Source organism: Lathamus discolor, chromosome 14 (assembly GCF_037157495.1).
Source record: "Lathamus discolor isolate bLatDis1 chromosome 14, bLatDis1.hap1, whole genome shotgun sequence".
NCBI classification, from domain to species: domain Eukaryota; kingdom Metazoa; phylum Chordata; class Aves; order Psittaciformes; family Psittacidae; genus Lathamus; species Lathamus discolor.
Window position 1 is genome coordinate 6,555,747 of NC_088897.1, and position 17,685 is coordinate 6,573,431.

Consider the following 17,685-nt stretch of genomic DNA (forward strand, 5'->3'; position numbering starts at 1 on the left):
CGTGTCTCTCAGTGAGAGCTGGAGGATATGGAGAGCACAGATTATTAGACAAAAAGACGGTAGGATCTTGATTACAGGATTGAGAAGGGAGGGTCAGGTTCTAACCCACAATCACAGGCTTCTGTTTTCACATTAACAGTAAGCCCCAGGAGTGGTACCTGCACCCGAGTTGGGTTGGGCTCTCTAATCTAGCTGATTGGCACTGACTTGCTTCTGTAAGGCACTAATGCCAAAGCTCTAACGAAGAAGTAACAGAGATATGAGAGGCCCCTTCATGTGGAAACAAAAGGGGGCATGGCCCAGTCATTCACAGAACAGCACACAGTAAATGTCATCATCTTTTAAGCCCTAAGTTTGTGCCTTTGACTCTAGGCTATAATCCTGTTAGAGGTTAAACTGGTCTAAATCCAGGCTGCTCATGTTCTGCTTTCCCCTCCATTCTGCTCCTGCATGCTTTGGTGCTACTCTGCATGGCTGAGGTTAAAACAGGTTTTGATATATATTTGCATTACCTTTAAGAATTCAGAGGGTGTTTGTGTGATCCTGGTGCCCAAAGGGGAACCAGGAATAAGGGCTGCATTTTACTTCAATAAGCAGAATTGAGTTTAAAACTCTGAACACAGGGTCAGTAGCAGGGATGGAAAGGTCACTTAATACAGGTGTTACGAATGAGAACAGAGTTGTCTATGAGGGACAATGGTTTGCCTCTGTGAGGAAAACATTAAGGATTGGATTTGGACAAAATCTGGTACGGGATGTGCTCTGTTAGGAGCCCCACTCAGATGCTGGCTAGCTGCCTTCATCTTGCAATCTAACAAGAATATAATTTCATTCTAGGTAACCTGGTGGTGAGTTATAACCTATGTGGTAAAGCAGTCAAGTGATTCATGAAGAACATATTACCATCTGTAACTGGAGGTAACAAGAAGTATGTTCTGTTTTAAAGCAACTTTCCGTTTTCTCTGATTGAATCATGGAAGGATAAAAACTATATTCACGTGAGTTGAGGACCAGGTCAGGGCAGGTGGCTTGATTCTGGGACTGATGCTTGTGTCTAATACCTGAGTATTAATGATACCTGTAACTACTCCCCTGCCCCCCGAAATGGATGTAGGGAAATTCTGCATGCTCTCTGCTGTCTATCACAAAGGACTCTGAAGCCTCAAGAGCTACTAGATCTGATTTTAAAAGGCAAGTAGTTAGAACAACAACATTCAGGTTATGAAAAACCTCTTTTGAAAGCCAAGTAACTGCTCTGAAGATTGCTACTGCTGAGTATTGGTTTCTACAAAATTACCTACTGAAAAATAATGATTTTTTTTCTTTCAAAACACAGACAACCCCCCCAAATCCACTCGCTGATATTGGAAACTGCCTGTGCTTCTCTTCTAGCTTTGAATGCAGGTTGTTTTGCAAAAAAGAATAACGTTGAAGCATGGAAATATCTTGTTGAAAGAAATAAATTATGCAGAGGTTTCCTAAATAATTGAACAGATACAGTAAACAAAAATTATGACTCCTTACAAAACACCTCATCCTGGTAGCATTTTGTTCTGTGGGAACAGATGCGGATTCTGCATTTTGAGGCTTTAATTTTTATCACCCAGTATCCTGTCCTTGGGCAGAGCAGTGTGGCAGATGCAGAGTAATGTCCCAAAAGGCCTGTCAAATGCTGTACTAGCATCCTTCCAAGTTTCTGCTGTGAATTAATGTAGTTGTATGCCAGTATCCCAGTCTTCAATGTAAAACTATTGTATTATAACATAAAATATTCTAGTATCAGCCAGTGAGCATGGCTTCGAAAACAAGACCTCATGATATTTGTTAGTTAACGTTATTAATGTGGTGAGGGGTTATAACAGGTAACCTGTTCAAATTGTCAGTAAAGCTGACCTGAAAAGACAATAAAAAAGCCCCATGGTATGGAAACCATCACAGAGTTCTTGTCTGTATCCTCATTTCTTTAGATGAATGTCTGTTAGTCAGTAATGCCTTTTATTAATGCTTTGATCTCACTTGGGATGTCCCAACCTCTGGTTCAATCTGCTGATAGGCTTTGACAGATTGCTTTTGCTATACATAAAGCTATATTTAATACCAATTTAAGCTCCTTCAGTTGTAAGAGTTACTCATGAGAAAACAAATGCAAGTCAAAAAGAAATGCTTCTGAAGCACAGGAAATTTTCTTTCTTAATGTATATAATTACTTTCCTCTTTCAGTATTGCTAATATGTATAATTACTTTTCTCTTTCAGTACTGGTAATGGGAAATTTGGAATCACACTCCGTTGTAAGGCTTTGCAACAAGTAGAACAAGCTTACTGCAGCAAAGTCAGGGTTTACGTTTATTTAGTCCTTGGGGGGGGGGGGTGCTGGAATTAAGACTAGAAGTAAATGAGGCCTCCCTGGTTTAGAATACAGTGCCTCAAATGTGTTAACCAGTTAGTGTGATTTATGTTTCCTTCCTCACACACACCCTCTGTAAAAGAAAATCTAATCAGGATTTAAAGTCAGGCTGTATTCATTGCTTTGATTCTGCTGAATTGTTTCTATTTTTTTTCTATGTGAAAGAAAAGCTAAGCCAAGCAAATTACAACAAAATAGTCCAATTAAAGCTGTATTTGACCCATAATGCAGTGCAATATGCATCACACCTTGGTTTTCCTACTGTTAGCCACCTTTCAAATTGAGAACATGATTGCAGTAACTACTGCCTACAATAGTTGATACTGTTAAGTGGAGGAATGCGTCAGAACTTTTGCTTTTGTAGTCTGGGGATACAGAGAAATGAGTTGAGGAGTAAAACAGAATTCAGTCTTCCCTCCCTCACTGCAAATGCTAAACCCCTGACTCTATGAGTAGTGTTTCTGTAGGATGACAACTTCCTGCAGCATCCCTTAAGATGAACCACGTCAAAGTGCCCAGTCCTGGTGGTACTGCAGAGAATGAAGAGAGCAGACAGCACAGCATCCAGTTCTCTTAAGATCACTCAGTAGACTTTCTTTTCCTTCCTTTTCCATGTTTGTGTCGTATTAATCTGTCTTTTTCTTATTTGAATGTATAGACTAGCAGTAAATGGGTCCATCTGACTTTGAGAGCAGGGTGGAAGAGTTTTGGCCTTACTCCCTGGTGAGAACACAGAGGAAGACGCCAGCACAATCAGACTAGGTGTCTGCATCAGCCATGACTACCTTGGTGGATCTAGAAGGAAGGTAAGAACTGTACCTTCGAGGTACAAGTGATTTACACTGCCGAGAACAGGCTGTGTTACAGGACATGCAGTGAGTTCTGTACATGGTGAAACTGCACATGGATTTTACTTCGCTGTGTAGTAAATTGAAGAGAAATGAATTCAAACTGCCACTGCCCTCTTCAGGAGCGGGGAGTTCAGCCTGAGCCCAGTCTGCTCAGCAGGGAATGGGAGCAGCAGGAGCAGTGTGTGACGCTGGTTCTAGCCTGGTATTTTATTCACTAGAGGGATGTCAGCATGGATTACACAGCAAAATCCTCACTACTGATGTGCCTGGTAACTGTGTTTCCAGGCTTTTGTTCTGGGAATCCTTCCTTCTAGTGCCATGGGGCCTTCTGATTAAGCACAGTTCCCCAACGCAGAAGGACACAAAGTGATTTCCTTGCAGACTTCAGTTGTGCATCCCACTGGCTTCATGCAGGCAGACAAGTATGTCAGCTAGCTTGAGCTGGCAGTAGCCTGGTATTTTCACTATGGGGAAAACACAGCTTTAAAATCTCCTAGTTATTTCTGTGAAACAACATGTTCAGGATTGATTACTTCTGGAAGCTGTTGCAGCTGAAAGTGTAGCTGTGTAAAGACTTACAGGTGCAGCAAGTCGTCATCATCCAGGTAAATCATTGCCTGCTATTGACAAGGAATTTAACAGTTTGGGTTGGTTGTTAGGTGAGCATGCACAATGGGCTGTGTTGAAATCTCAGTGGTGCTTTTCCTTACTGTTTGATAGAGCTGGTAAAAAAAGCCCAAACCATAAAACCCCCTCACCACGAGCTTTAATTATTTTATGATATCAGCAGGAATGTCTTGAGACTTAATGCTCAGAAAAAAGCTGCAGTGGATCAGAACCAGATTCCTCCCTCTGCACAACTGGTTGATTTGCATGCATTTCATATATTCATCTAGCTATATTTGGAAAAATCATTGTCACAAGCTTCCTTGCTGGAAAAGAGCTCAGCAGAACAGGAGGAGGACCGGGAATAAGAGGAAACACTGCAGGGATATGAAATGAAAGACATGATACAGCAAGGTGCCACCAGGGGAAGAACAGAAGGGAAAGTCTTCCTCATGTTGCAGTTTTCCATACTGCAGGCACATGAGCTCCCTTCCATACTGCCTTCTAGAGTGAGCCCCAGCTAGTCCTGGAGGAAAACATAAACCTGCTTTTAAGGTTAGTATGTTCCAAGATTATATTTATATATTCAACACTAATCTGGCTCTTCCACCCAGGAGGGCTCTTTGACAGTACACCACCAGGTAGTTGTTCACTATCAGGAGTGTGCTGTCTGTGTCCTGCTGTAAACACACCTTTATTTTGAACTGAAATGGAAAAGGAAAGGGAAGTTTCCTTTTGTAGGGTTTTTTTCATGGTTGTAGGGGCCTTAGAGAGCATGAGGGCCAAACCTTGTGCTGTGTTGGGCCTACTCCAATTGGTGCCAGCTCTGGGTGACTGAGATGCGTACACACAGCCTTAGGATACACAGGAGCTGATTTAAATTACCAAACACACCTTCCTTCACTTGCACCTCCAAGTTGCATGTTTTCCTTCTCAACAGGGAGTGCTTTAAAAGAGGTATAATGCTCTATTGAGTTTTCTTCAATAGGGTTACGTGGTCTGAGATATGGAGAATGACAGACCAATCTTCTAGTTTATAAACTACAGTATTTGAGATATTTTTTTATTAAATTGTTTATCCAAGTCATCTTACAGATTACTGCTTTGTCCAGGCATTTGTCACTGCCAGCTCTCCACAGAAGCTGTCTTCACCTTTAAGGAAAACTTGATTTACAAACTATATTTAATGAAAGGAAAGCATCCTGCAGCCGAAGCTGGAAATACTTGGCAAATGGCTCCATTGAAAGCTTTCCATAGGATGTCAGTCAGCTCCAGTAAGTTCTCATTAATTAAGCACTGTACTAGATGGTAAGAGACTTTTAAGATTCAGTGTCAGCACTGCCTATAGAATCAGTAATTAGTTGAGCAGTTTTTGTATAAAACAAAAGCCTCCCACACTACTGATGAGAACTGCTGAAAATGAGGGTTGCCAAAGTTTGGTGCCTCTCTCTGTTTGATAGCAAGAAGAACTTTTGAAAGGTTTCTATAAAAGCAGAAAACGTGAAGGAAATTCTGTAGAAACTTCACATTGGAAGTCCTGTCACAAGCAGGAAATTCTGTTCATGTTGATGGAAGGTTAGAATTAATGATTAAAAATGGTTCCTAAGTACAAGAATGTTTCTTTCATAACTGAACTGCAGCATATGAACTTGCACTTTTTAGTGTCATTCAAAACCAGGAATTCATTTAAAGCACATATACATGTGGTGCCCGTTGCCAGAAATGAGCAATTCAGAGAGGAGATTGGAGAAGGGATGTATTCCACCCTTTGCTGGTGTTAAGAGTTTTAGGATGTATTTCTTAGAGGTTTCTGAGATGAGTCCTGAGCCCTGGAGATTTTATGCAATTATTTTGGGTTCAGCAGTGCACAAGTATAGATTACCATATAGACCCAGCCAGGAGCTGTAAGCAAAATGTTGGCCATTGTATAATACTTCATTTTTTATATTTTCCCCTCTGCAGTTGCTGAATGCTTTCTTTGGCAAAACTGAAAACCAGCCCCTTAAGAAATAGCTACCCTGTGAGCTGAGAGTTTGGTTTTGTAACAAGATAGTGAACTAGATTCTATTGCCTCACTCCCTGCAGAACTATGAAAATAGAAATACAATTTTCTATTTCTAAATATTGAGCTTACCACTTATATTTTTCCTCTTCTTCTTTTTTTCTGGTGCTAGAGCCTGCTCATGCTGCAGTCTAAAAGTTGCATAGTTACCTCTAAAAATAAAGAGAACAATTAAGGTGGGAAGGCAGAGGTTGAGATCCTGAAGTTCTGTGAGTTACAGGCTGGGAGGGATGGAAACAGACTCTTGATTAGCTGATACCATTGAAGCACATGTCCTGAAGTTGTGCAGGTTTTTCTGTTTTAAACTATTAGCTATAATAACTAACTTAATCTGAAAGTCTCCATTTCAGTAAGTAGGAACCTGAAAGCAAATCTGTTCTATTCAACAACTGCAGAAAGCATTAGAAAAAGAACATTTAATACTAAAAATATAGTGACTCCTTTGAACTGGTACAAGGTATGTGTGAATGAAGCACCATTTGATTTGAAATTCAGGTTGTGACCAAGTACAATCCTTTTTTCTAGCAACACCATTCACCCTCAGGCCCCCAAGACCATAACATTAAGTTTGATATGTGAGTTTTAACAATCTGTGGTTTTGCAAATGAAACTGCAACTCAGGATACAGGTTTCAGTTAGATTTATAATGTACAACAAATTGCCACTTTCAGTGGATTTCTCTTGTAGAAGTTGCAGTCATAGCTCTCCTAAAGCACTTGAATGCACTCCTTCATTCTGAAGCATAATGTGCATTTGCAAAGTAAAACCAGAATTATCAGAGCAGATTTCACTGTTCCAGCTTGTAGTACCATTGCAGAGATATAAGTCTCATGAAACAGGCAGAGAGGGAACAAAAGGTGAAGATTTTCCGTAAGACAGCTTTGGATAAGGTAACACCCACAAAGCAGACTGAAGAATGTTGTTGGGTGTAAGCACAGGTCAGTATTTTCTGTTAACTGCTTGTAGCAATATTCAAGGTGATGTAGCCACCGTCATTAGAGAAGAAGCCCAGCATCAGAGAGACAGAGTATTTTGTATTCCTCGTGCTGCTGTTTACACTGTGTTTTGTCTTGGGCTTTGTCAGCCTTTTCTCTGCTGGGGTTTTCCTGAGCTCTTGAAAGATCCCTCTTCAAAGTTACATGGCTTTTAAAGGCCTGGTAAAACAAAGACCTCATGTCAGAGTTTAGTATTCCAATTAAACTACAAGAGTAATAATTTGCATTAATTGTAGCCTATTAGTTGCAAATTACAACGTTTTGTTTTGTTGTACTTAAAGATTTTATTAGTAACAGACACTTTTAGTTAGTGTTTGTTGCCCCAAGAGCTTTAGAGGAACTGATTTTCTGTCAGAAAAGATTGGAATCAATTGCATTCCTCCCTTCCAGATAGTGCTAAAACATTTATTTAAAGGTTTATATGCTCACCCTGCCTTATCTGTATTCCAAGTCACTTGTCCAATGAAATAAAATTCATTCATGCCTTCCTTCACTGTGTTATTGACAAAGTGTAAGCTTTATGTGACTGGAAGCCAGAACTCTGTCTTTTGGGAATACCTCTCTCTAAACTTGTCTGAAAGAATTATTTTATTGCATTTTTCATGCCAGTTCAAGTATGTTTGAATGGTAAATCCTAGAAGCTGGGCTGTCTGTGACCATATCAGCCTTTTGAATTAGCAGCATGCACAGCATGGTAGAAATATTAGATTGTGAGGAAGGGGTGTATGTGCGACAAAGTTTTTATTATTTAGGTGTTTGTTTTTTCATTGCACATAATAAACAATGTGTCATTTGGTTCTACAAACCAAAACTAGGTCAAGTCAGTTTCCTAAGTGCCTGGCATTATGCTGATGGAAAGTTTGCCATCACTGTGTGTTTCTTTAGCCCATTCTCTATGGAAGAGCATTGCCTGGAGAGCGAGTGCTGCAGACTGCTGTGTTTCATTTGGGGACAATGAGAACCTCAGCAGGTGCTTTGTCCATCCACGCAGCCAGTGCTGCAGGAGTGATGTTCAGCTGTCTGTCAGGGGCATGAGACAAAAACGACGTTATGATCTAGGTGATTTCTGCAGAAGATAGAGTAGCTCATTGCTGAATTAGATACTCAATAAAACAAAGTAACCTGGCCTTGCAGCCACAATGCCAAGTCCTGAAGCGAGAGATGTCCCTGACCTGTCATTTCTCTGCACTGCTGTGTTAGGGTAACTCTTGTAAAGCAAAGGAGAGGTAGAGGTGCAAGAAAGATTTATCAGCACTGTGCTAATTTGAGACTAGAGTCTGAGAGGAGGAAATAATAAGGTTACCTTTTTCTTTGTCACTCAGCAAATTCCCAGAGCTGCCCCTGGAGAGAACAATGTGCATACAGGCACAGGGGTGTTCCAGCACATAATTCCACTGCCTCAACCACAAACTAATTAAAACCCCTCTGATTCCCCCAAACCCCTTCCTCTCTGGTTTCATTTCCTCTCCAAGCAGGACTTCAGTTTCAATTTGCCATCCTTTGGGGACTCCACAATGAATAAGACTATTTGAGTTGTTCTAGAGCTTTCTTAAGCTTTTCTCAGAGAAGCTATCCAAGTATATAGCAATGTACATGAACTGTGAACTAAAAGCAGAATATATCTGATTGTTTGAGTTCTCCAAACTGTCAGAGAGGAGGCTTGGAAAGAGGAATTAAGATAAATTCTATTTCTCCTACAGAAGCTGCTATACCTCTAATGCTGCTGTTGAGAGCCAAATTAACCAGAGGAGGTCACCCGAGCAGACCATGCCAGCCTGAAGTTACCCATGCAGCCCTTGAAAAGGGACAGGATCTGATGCTGCAGACAGTGGGAGCTCTCAGGTGTGCAGCCGTTTTCTCTACAACTTCTGGTCACCCTGAAGTGGTCAGGCATTTGGAAGAGATGATCATTGTAGGTCCCTTCCAACTGGACTATTTATTCTATGCTCATGTCTTTTTGTACAGTAGTGCTGGTTTAGGAGTTTGTCATATTTTCAAAGTTGTCAGGCACACATCAGTCAAACACAAGCTCATGTGAGGACCTGAAGAAAAGCAAATGTGGCTTTGAGTAGTCTGAGATTTGGCAGATATGGGCCAAAAGATCAATGCTTATTTCTATGATAACCCTTCCTTATTGTGCTGATTTTGTTAATGAGGGTGCTAATTAGGCTGTGGTGTCTGACCAACAGCTTATCTGTGTGTGGACATAGTGTCTGAACATCTCCTAGCTGTCATGGCCTATGACCACAAGTAGGAATCTCTTGTACCCAGTAGCAGAGACTTCCATTTTAGGGCAACAATCCTCTTCCATTTGGCAAAGAATATGGATAGCATTGCAGGCTTTCAGTATAGTCCTGAAAGCACCCTCAGCACAAATACCTGTGGATTTTGTGCTGATTGACTTGTTTTCATTCTGAGGCCAAACAAAGTTGGGTATGTGAACACCTTTACTTTCTTTGTTGTCAGATGAAATGATAAGAAATGGTTCACAAATCTGGGTAGGCCTCTGCAAATACCGAGCAACTCTTACCTTCCAGATTCTGGTTCTGGACATACAGGGAAGCTTTCCAAATAGCATATTAGTTATAAAGTAATCAGTCTGCTACAGTTCTATGTCATTCTGGGCTTAAAAAGAAACACCGCACACTGAAACACCAGCCACACTCCTGGAGCTCATGGAGAGCTGCAGTGTAAATACTTAGCTGATGAACTGGTCTCTATCTCAATAAGCCATCTTTTCCTTTGGTGTCTGTAAACTACCTAATGTGATCTTGGTCTATCAGTGGGCATCCTTGGCCCAGCCCCTCCACAAGTCATTAACATTAAGAGCCATAAAATACTTTTCTCATGCCATGAAGGAAATGAAATGGTTCATACAACCCTTTCCCTTGGAGCAGACAACTGAGAGCACACACCACTGTGAAAGCACTTAGTGGTGTCAGTGTTAGTATGTAATATTAAGAGGGCTCCCCCTCCTCCCTGCACACACACACACACACACAAACTCTGTGTACAGCATCCCACAAGGTTAAGTGTTGTGCTGCTCAGGGCATAGTGTTATATCCTGGTTGCCTAGAGGCAGTTGTTGGCTCAGTGAACGTGATCTGTCTGAGGCAGGAAATATAATCTCAGTGGGAGAATGGGAGCTCCTTACGAAAGTCATGAACTCATTCACCATGCAGACATGCCCCAGGAGTTGGTTTTCAAGTGACCCAGTTTGCCCTCTGTTGTTACACATTTGTCCCTGAGGCATTATTTCACAGGCAAAAAAAAAAAAGGGAGAAAAAAGAGAAATTCAGATATGAGTAATCGAAGACAAACTGCTGCTTTCAGCTGCCAGTTGGCAGCTTTCACCCTGGTGGTGGGTAGGTGGTTAAAGAAGGAGAAAGCAAATATTTGGATGCTGCAAACACTCTTACAGCACCTTTTTGGTGTGTTTATGCTTAAATAAACCACCAGCTGAATGGATGATTAATTCTAGAGAGATGGATACATATGGATGTAAAAAGGTCATTTTGTGCTCAAGCTGACTTGCTAATGCAAAGCTGATACTCTGCTGATTGGCAAAAGGGATTTTCCCTATTTATATGGAGAGAGTGGAGAGAGCTCTTGGTAGAGCCTTTTTAAAGGGAGGAAACAAAGATAAACTCTCTAGTGAGCTCTCAAATGTTTTTATAATGAAATTAATTATACAGCCCTTCTCATCCTCATTTTATCATGCCCAAGAATAACCTGACATCAGAGGGAGTATAAAGAATAATCTATCAAATAGGCACAAACATGTCCTGAATCAGAAGTTTCCTTGTGTGTGCTCTCACAGGGGGAGCTCCCTTTCAAACAGTTCCTGGCTCTGGTGTATGAAGTCTACATGAGAAATTTGTGTGCTGGAGTTCTTCATGCATTTCTGTTCCCAGTAAAACCAAAAAAGAATGTTATCCAAATTGCTACCAACCTCAAGAAGACCTTCTGCAACGAGAAATAAGCCAAGTTCACCAGCATTAATCTTCCATCATATTGCCACAAGAAGAGCAGTCCATGAACTAGATTGTCTGTGGTGTTTCTGCTTGTTTTATGATGGACTCCTCTGATGTCTGATTAAGACAGAGATCTGAATTTGAAAGACCTGAATGCTCTTCACTGTGAAAACGCTGAGCCCACCTTGTCTAGCAACCTTTGACATGTTAAGAGGGCTGGTAATTGCCACTTTCAGTTCTAAATGTTTGAAATGACATAGCAAATTATGACTTGATAGGATCTACTTTTAGATCTCACTGTAAAAGGCAGACAATTCATCATAGAATCATAGAATTCTCAGAGAATAAATCCATTTTCTTCTTCCGTGTTTGTGGTTTACAGCCCATCCTCACTCTAATTACGTTAGATGAGTGTGTGCAAACGTGTTTTACCTGCCACAATCCAAATCTTACCTTACTGGTTTATACAGAGGTTAATAAGCTCAGTCTGTTTCCCTACTATTTAATGTTTTTAATGCCCTATGCAACTTCATGGCCTTTTGCCAGGAGTACAAAGGATGGACTTGGAGAACGACCGTCTTTGATGGGTCTGGGCTCAATAACAGACTTTTAACTTAGGAGTTTATAAGCAGAAGTGCCAGTAAATAGTTTTTGCAGAAACCACCACAGAATGGTTTGGGTTGGAAAGGACCTTGAGATCACCTAGGTCCAACCCCCTGCCATGAGCAGGGACACCTCACCCTAGACCATGTTGCCTAAGGCTCTGTCCAACCTGGCCTTGAAAAACTTGGCCTTGAAAAACTCAATTTGTTTTCCAGAAGCACTAGTTTTTAATTTTATCCTGTTTATCCTTCTGTGTAATAACTCCTTGTTGCTGATTTGGAGAGGAGACTCATGCATTATCATTCAGAATGCTACAAAATTCAATTACAGGCTGGCCACAGCATCCTTTCTTGCTTTGTGAATGATTTACCTCTGTTGAGAAAACAGGAGGACTTGTTCCCTCCCAAAGCACAGTTACTCATTTTAACAGAGCAGCCAGCCTTAAGCTATGCAAGCCAGCGTTAAACAGTAAAGAAACATTAATGAAATGACTTGAGGGGTGGTGTCCCTTAGCCATGAGTACAACTGTCCCTTCAACTCACATAAGGACATAAATGGTATGAGATCTCCAGGGCTGTAATTCTGCCTCCACCAGTGTCCAGTCTGTGCAGGCCCCACTAGTTCCTCCAGCCGGACCCTGCCTGGCACCTCAGTTGTCTTTGAGTCAAGCATCATTGTTCTACTGTCAGCACTTCAGCCCCCTTACCTCTGAGCTATAGGGGCACCTGTCAGCTTGATGGAAGCAGCCCATATACACCTATAGGATGAGAAGTTGATTCTGGTCTTCTTTGTTACTGTCATTCGTCTTTCTTCTATTTCAGTTTATTGTTCAAGATGACCAGAAGTGTCCAAGACAAGCTTTCATTTCTCTATTCAGAGAACTTAAGACATCTTTAAGCGTGCTGGAAAATGCCCCACTTTCCCCTCACAAGTGTTTCATCAGTATTTTCAGGCTTTTACCAGCATGGCGCATAGTCACATTTTTAATTCTTCCCTTCATGACATGAGGAAGTGAGGCACGGATTAAGTGTTCTATTTAAAAACACTTTGACACATCTTGTTGAAGCCAAGACAATTCTGCTGAAGTATTATCATGATTTACTTGAGGTAAATCAGCAAATAACTCATGTTGCCCCATAGGGCCACTCAGATAAGTGTGTGTTTTATATACACAGAGCCCTATAGCTGCAGCAATTGGCACATTTCCTTCAAGTCAAGGCAGAGATTACACAATAAGACAGGGATATTTAGAGAGATGCTGCTGGTGGTGTCTGAGCCCTTAGGCTTTGTTCAGGCAGCTCCATCTGAATGGATCACTTCCATACCAAGAGGAAAAAAAAATCTCTCTGGAGTGCAATGTGAAGTGTTTTCTATTAATGGCAACATGAATGTTATTGCTGAGCTGTGTTATGCTGGATGATTGTATGCAGCAGAAGGTAATTTAACTCACCAGAATTTTGTTTTGCTTCCCTCCCCCAGGTTAAAAGTCTGATCAGATGCCTGCTCTACGTGCAAAACCATCAAGTGACTGCAGCAAATGCCTCTGGAACACAAAGCAGAAGCAGGCAGACGGCAGCTGAATGGAGCCCCTGCTGCCAGGGGAAGGAGACAGTGGGGCTGGGGTTTCCCACCGAGTCCTCCAGCCCTTTGCTGCTGGGAAGAGGGTTATTAAACCCTTCTGCTTTGCTCTGAAGTGCTACAAATAGAATGGTAAATCTAAATAATGAGGTGCATGCTGTTCCCTTCAGTATGTGCTGCAGATGAGAAGCAGGAACCAAAAACCAAAAGGAAAATATAAGTATAGCTGGAGGCTATTGTGCCCACCATGGAGCTGACTCTTGCAGCGTGTTGAGGATTATACCTTGTACTTGTGTTGTACATCCAGCAGTGGTGACTGCCTTCTGCTGTAAGTGAGGCTGTTTATTCAAGCCAGGATCCTCTTTGCACCAGTGACCCTCTGTTACATGGCTCAGCACCCACTCTGACAAGCTGCAGAAAAGGGAGGTTACATCCTGAGATGGGAGCAGTGGTTCTTAAACTTTCCCTTGAATTTCCTGCTCTTCTGCCTTCTGCTCCCCTAAGGAAGGTGGCCAGTATGACTGTACCAGGAACACTTTCCCCATAATGGTCTCTGTGGGTTATCTCAGCCCACAAGGACCCCTTGCCACAAAGAGCCCGATGGAAGGTCTTCTGAAGGGGACTACTTCTCATGCCTGCCCCTAAATAAATCCTACCTCTCTGTTCTGAGGTTCAAAAGCTCTAAGACCTGCCAGCTAGATAACAAATTTGAGAGATGCTAGCTGAAAGCTGACAGCAAAGGGAGAGTGGACAGGGATTACACCAAGGTTGATATTACTTGTCACGCATTGGCTTACCCTGAGACAACTATTGCTTTGCTCATCTACTGCAGACACTTAAACCCTTGACGTTGGGTTTCTGGATATAGACACCTCAGAAAGAGGGTGAGTGCCTACAGAAACAGAGATGGAATCCAGCTGCCATGTCCAGCACCAGTCAGTCATGTACAAGGTCACTGGTGCCTCATTCAAATTTCTGTCTATAACTGGCATGACAGGCTCAACTCCCCAGGTCTGAAAGTAGCATTTTTATGAGCAAGTGTGACTGTTCATAAGCAATGAACAGGTCTGAGCCACTTGCCAGCTTTGTAACCTCAGTGCATTAGAATTAAGGACAAGGGCCCTTTATTTCCCCAAAGTAAGTATTGAGCTAGAAATTCATGGCTGCTTTCAGAAGTGATCCAAGTCCTTCGTATTCCACGTAGGAACAGATGGACAAAAGTGTTTTTATCTATGAGCAGTTAAAGGCTAAGAAGGTGTCTTCAGCGCATTCACACTCTTCCTCTCTTGATCAGGATCCTCAGCTGAGAATTCAAAGGCCACTTTCCAAGGCTTTCTTTTTGTGTGTGTGTCTAAAGTATCACTATGTGAGGTTTGGGAGTGGATTAATCTCCCTCTATTGAACCTGATGAAACTTTTCTGATAGAAAGGTGATTTCAGATTTAGACTCAACTCCTGTCTGCATTACCAAAACCATTCCTGACCATTCCTCCATGCTCCTGAAGCCTTTCCATGAGATTCAGTGACTCATCAGTTACTGGCAACTGGTGATCCTGTTATCAGCAGTTCCCAGGGTCCCAACCAAAGTCAATGTGATGACAGGACATGATATCAGCATGCTGAGCCGTTGCTGAAAGGGAGGCCTGACACCCTTAAAAAAGGCTTTAGTGACTTGCCATTTCTCTGGGGTAATTCTAGCTATGAGCTGCATGCCTGGGTTGAGTACATCAACTCTGGGGAATGCTTCCTAGAATGCCAGATTTCAGAATAATTGATGTTATATACTTGGATAACTGCTTCACAAGCTGCTTGTCTTTGAGAAATGATTATGAAAGGCAGATGATTTAAAAAAGAGAAAAAAGGAAGAGCACATCTCTAAGTGAAGACTTTAGTGTTTTGGGGCCCTGGTTTGGAAGTGGAGCTGATTGCCAAAGCTCCTGGCTAACATAAATTCTCTTTCAATTTCTTTGTCATTTTGAAGCTAATACAACTCTAGTGGAAGTTCCTAATGTTATTTTTCCTCTCTTAACCTAATTAACAAACTGAAAATTTATGTAGTTCTAAATGGAATTACTTTCTCCTAAGCACTGCAGAGGGAGTTATTTCTCATGTCCCTATTAAAGCATGAATATCAGTGCTAATGCTTCACACCAGCTACCGTACCTGGATTTTCTTCACAGGAATAGTACATGGACAGTGCCCTGAATGAGACCATGCTCCCTTATGCCAGCTGCTGACATTAACTCGGGACAGCACCACACTGCCTTTTCTGTTGCTATTTTCAATGTTAAATTGGAGCTGTTGGCATATTTACCTGCTGAATATTCAGAAAAGTCTGGGTATGGCTCAAAAACCTGTTACACTATTAAAGAGCTAAACCCAAACCCAACCCAAACCCTTGGTTTTCATTTCATAAAAAGCTTCAAGAAGTCTTTTGATTAAATTATTAAAAACCAAAATAAATTGCTTAAATTCTCAGAGAGGAATCATATTTTTTTCCTGAACGTGATTTTTAATGATGAATTTTTCAACAGAGTTGTATTAAACCAGGATTACTCCTTTACAAAAGCCTGCCATCACTTTTAGTGATGTTCTACAGTATTACCAACACTGTGCTAATAGCTTCACATGCAGTTACTTTCTCAAAAATAGATTTGACACATTTCCAAACAGAGAATGTGTGTATTATTTTGTGGCTTAAATCTGTTTTATCGTGATACCACTTCCAGAATACTGAAGGCATAAAATGGTTTATGGTCCAAAAGATAAACTAGCACAAGCCACTATGCTGGAAAATAGGGAAGGATCTGAGAAAGTGCTAAAAGCATTATTACAGCTACAGAATGGACTCTTAAATCTTTTATGCAACTTGATCAGTTCCCACTGGAACACACTGTATTGTTTTCATAAATAAACACCCAAAGTTGCTGTGCACAGTGTTTCTGGACTTTAACAGACTGCTTTTGTGCTTTAACAGGTTTTGTGCTAAATTGTAAACTACAAATGTTGCCATGAAAAATTCTTCTTTCCAGCACGCTGCTGGTGAATGGCACGTCATCTTTCTTGATGATCAGCAAAGCCATCACACTGTAGAGCACTAAACCATAGTCAGATGCTTCACTTTCCATGGCAGTGCTGCAGTTCACAGCCAGGCAGGGAGGAGCCGCCCAGCAACCGCGAGACAGTTCTGGTGTCTTCCACGTAAAGAAGTACATGGAGCTGTTGGAGCAAGTCCAGAGGAGGCCACAAGGATGGTCAAGGGCTGGAGCACCTCCCGTATGAGATAGGCTGAGCTGTGTTTGGAAGTTGGAGGAGCGTCTGGAATGACGTTTGTGCAGCTGAGTTCCCACCATGGCATCTTGGCCGTCTACTTTTCCCTCAGCATGTGGACACCAACAGGGAGATACTTTCAAAGCCCACTTCATGGGTTCACAAATTAAAGATACAGTCTCTACTCCTGTAGGACTAATACCATTGTTCTGCACCTTCACTGAACACAGCAAGAATCTGCAGGAATTTAGACCCAAGCCAGAACTGATTTCTGTTGTACTATAGTTCGGGGTGTTTCTGAGCATACAGGAGTGAAGGCAGTAGAAATGAGCAGCCATTTAAACCCATGCAGCTACTATTAAGCATGTAGTATAAAGTGGACTTGAATAGTAATATTGGGTATTTCCTTGCCCCTGCATGCCACAAAAAGTAAAGTTCATGAAGAGTTTTTAATTATGAGCCACACAAAAATGCCTTGCTGCTGTGTCCTGACATCCTCAGGAAGAATACCTTCATAAGAAAATGAAAGAGAAATAAGACTTGTTGCCTCACGGCAAAAAAGGAAAGGAAAAACCACACTGTTGGCTGGCTGAGTGGAAAGCAAACATCGAGGGAATAGAAGTGGATATATCAGAACTTCCACTGCATGTGTCCATGCACACGGACAAGGTGTAATTTAAAGAGCTGTGGTGTTGCTGAAGCTGGGTACACTTGTGTTGGTGTCTGTTGAGAATCTGTTAGATAACTCATACCCCAGCACAGAGGAATGTCAGAGAGCCCCAGCAGAAATGTAACTTGGAAAGATTTGTCATTAGAGATGGTCTAAATTATACTGCACAGCCCAGCCTGTGTTTTCTCCTACAGCATTTTGCAGGTTGTGTATGTAAGAAATCCTGTATTTCCTATAGAACTAGGAAATGGATCCTGAAATCATTTCTTAATATTAAGTCAGCAGATACAAAACTAATGAACAAGCCTTGACTCAACATGACTTTCTCAGGGTGCCAAAACAGACCTTAAACCAGGACAGGCCAAGAACTACCAGTTGTGATGTGACAGTGCAGACATCATAGGAAACAAACTGAATGAGTAGGCATTTTGGTCTTTAGGGTCTGCTGACAACCCCTTACATAGACAGATTTATCTGTCACCCAACAGAGCCAAAGGAGTTAAAAGGCTTTTTCGTGAGACACCACACATACTGGGAAGTACCTTGCAAAATCTGTGCCACCCTTCATGGCCTCAAGACTCGTTCTGTTTTCCTCAAAGAACTTCCTTGTGCTCCTCTACTGCCTTCAGGATTGATTCATGTTTACCTTCTCTGCATTGCTCCTATTGAAG

The 17,685-nt window shown here is 41.7% G+C and overlaps 1 long non-coding RNA gene across 2 annotated transcripts; it reads left to right on the plus strand.

Annotated features, from left to right (window-relative positions):
- The first annotated feature begins 835 nt into the window (after positions 1-835).
- On the plus strand, positions 836-16,008 carry LOC136021838 (uncharacterized). 2 transcript variants are annotated; one of them, XR_010615918.1, is made up of 6 exons: positions 836-918; positions 3,065-3,212; positions 4,154-4,418; positions 4,976-5,137; positions 8,621-8,762; positions 12,977-16,008. It is a non-coding gene; the product is annotated as an uncharacterized LOC136021838 (long non-coding RNA). The 2 variants fall into 2 exon arrangements; XR_010615917.1 differs by lacking the exon at positions 12,977-16,008 and adding an exon at positions 10,741-10,939.
- The last annotated feature ends 1,677 nt before the right edge of the window (positions 16,009-17,685 follow it).